The sequence below is a fragment of the Onychomys torridus genome, chromosome 21 (assembly GCF_903995425.1).
Source record: "Onychomys torridus chromosome 21, mOncTor1.1, whole genome shotgun sequence".
NCBI classification, from domain to species: Eukaryota; Metazoa; Chordata; class Mammalia; order Rodentia; family Cricetidae; genus Onychomys; species Onychomys torridus.
In genome coordinates, this window is record NC_050463.1 from 5,723,374 (window position 1) to 5,726,252 (window position 2,879).

Genomic DNA, 2,879 nt, shown 5'->3' on the forward strand with positions numbered 1-2,879 from the left:
TTCCTGTTCTGCAGCCATCAACTGGGGAGGAGATACCCCCAGTGACCCCGTGTGAAGTAGGAAGATGGCAAGATTTGAGCTTGCCTGGGCTGTAGAATAGCAGGACCCTGGCTCCAGAGAGAGCTTGGTCCATGTAAAGCAGGCTGCACTGGATGGTGGTGCAGGACTGGAAAGGGAGGAGGTGACTCCGCTGCCTGCCAGGAGCTTCCACCTCATTTGACACATGCATCAGCGGCTGTGCAGTGGCAGTGTCGTGTTGGCTGTGTTGCCCAGGGCGACAGGTGGCCACCTCCTGTTGTTGCCTGGGATAGGGAATCTGCCCGCTCCTGTTTGTTTTATGGGTGTTGTTTTTGGTGATGGAACCAGGAGTGTGGGTGCTGGCCCAGCATCCTAGCACCAAAGCATATCCCCAGTCCAAGCTTTTGTTTACTTATTTATTAATTAGTAACTATTATTTTTATTTAGTTAGACATGGGGCCTTACTATGTAGTCCTGGCTGGCCTAGAACTTGCTGTTTTGAGCAGGCTGTCCTGAACTCATGGAGATCTGCTTGCTTCTGCCTCCACTCCCCAGGTGCTGGGATAAAGGTGTGCAACACCACACCTGGCTTATTTATTCATTTTGAGATTAGAAATGTCGTGTTTGGGGTTAGAGATGGCCCAGCAGTTAAGAGCACTGGCTGCTCCTGCAGAGGACCTGGGTTCAGTTCCCAGCGCCCACGTGGAGGCTTACAGCCATCTGTAACTCTAGCTCCAGGGGATCCGACATCCTCCACTGGCCTCTGGGTTCATGGTGTACATACTATTTGCAAGTCAATACTGACACATGAAACATAAAAATGAAACCTGTAAAAAAAAAAAAAAAAAAGAGCCTCTCATAGGCAGACAGTGGTGACACACACTTTTAATCCCAGCACTCAGAAGGCAGAGGCAGATGATCTCTGAGTTCAAGGCCAGCCTGGTCTACAGAGTAAGTTCCAGGACAGCCAAGGCTACACAGAGAAACCCCCGTCTTGAAAAACCAAACAACAAAAGTTTCATGGTCTATCGAATGCATTAGCTGGGTGATTTATTTCTTTTTTATTTTTTGTAATTTATTTTACATGTATGAGTGTTTTGCCTGCATGTATCCAAGGAAGTCAGAAGAGGTTGTCAAGTCCCCTGGAACTGGAATTTCAGACAGTTGTGAGTTGCCATGTGGGTGCTGAGAGTTGAACCTGGGTCCTCTGGAAAAGCAGGCTGAGTCATCTCTCCAGCTCTGTGGTCATTATTTTTAAGACAGAATCTCTTAGAGCTCAAGCTGTCCTTGAACTCACTGTGTAACCCAGGCTAGCCTTGAACTCTTGAACTGATCTTCCTGCCTGTCTCCTGAGTGGGAGAATGGTGTGGGAGCTGGGAGTAGAGTCCAGGGCCTTTCACCTGTGAGGCAAGTGCTCTGCGATGGAGCCCCAGCCCAATTTTTTATTTTATTTTATTTTGAGACAGTCTTGTGCTGTCGCCCAGGCTGGGGTTCAAGCTTCTAAGGGCTGGAGTGACAGGTGTGCACTCCCACAGACTCCAGACCTTTGTCACCTGAAGACTGGTGGCCAGATTGTCCTGTGTCCTGGGGACACTGTTGTGGGGTTGGGTGTGAGGCCATCACTCTGCATGCCTGTGAGGCAGCAACTTCTCTCTTTCTCTGTGCTTGCTATGTTGTCAGTGACAGGTTGCCGCTGCCAGTGGGGTCCCTCAGTACCTCCCGCTGTGGTCTCAAAGTCAGTGCTCCTCAGCCCCATGAGGGGCTCTGGGCAGCTGGTGCTCCCTGGGCATGTGACGAGCTGCTATGCCCATTGTTTGCAAAGCACCTGGACCATTTGGCTCTTCAGTGTGGCTGTCCCTGGAGATACAGGGGCCAAAAGAGGGTGGCAGGCTGGGTGGTACAGGCTGAAGACAGGCAGAGCCCTCCTTGTCTTTGTCCCTGGCCCCTGAGAACCTACTGTGTGCCTTCCATGTGACTCCAGTCAGCTGATCCTGGCTCCTACTTCCCCAGAAAGATGTTAGACCTCACTCTAAGAGTAGCAGGAGGTGCTGATGGTGGCCACTGTGCTCCTGGGAAGACCTTGCTCAGGAAGCTGGTGTTGTCCCTTGATGATGCTGAGATCTAAGCATGAAGTGACCTGGTGTAGAAGCTTTGTAAACTTTCCCCACCCCTCTGGGCCAGGGTCAAACTACATCGCCGAGACTGGCCTGGATCTCACTGTCCTCCTGCCTCTGCCTGCTGAGTGCTGAGATTGCAGGCTTGTGCCACCACACCTGGCCTTGAAGGAAGTTTGATGGAGCCGTTTCTTTCCACAGGGCTCTGCGCTTGTTGTATTTTCTTTTGATGAGGGTCATGTTTCAAAGTAGCACCCATGCCACATCTGGTGACACAATCCTGCTTCCTAGCCACCCGGGAGGCTGAGACAAGAGGGCCCCTGGAGCACAGGACTCAAGGTGACCTGGGTATCACAGCACAGCCTTGTGGGCAAGTCACACCCTCGAGACATTCCAGTAACTGGCTGAGAACCGGTGGACAGTGCCATATGGGGCTTGGGGCCCTAGGCCACTGTGGCAGGACCTCACCTTTGAGCAAGAGTCGGGGCCACAGGTGCTTGACCTAGACGCCTGCAGAGTCCCCAGAGCTACCTCAAAGTCTGCCAGGCATTAGCTTTTGCATCTCTTGGCTTTTTCCAAATAAGCCCACACCCAGGATGTGTGAGATGAGCCTGAGAAAACCAGAGGCCAAAGAATCTGTGGATGTCCCGGCCCTCTGTTTCCTGTTCTGTCCGCTGACAGTATTTTAGTGTCTAGCTGGAGTGGCAGGACCCTTGGGGTTTAACCTCTAGTGTCATGTCTCCATCC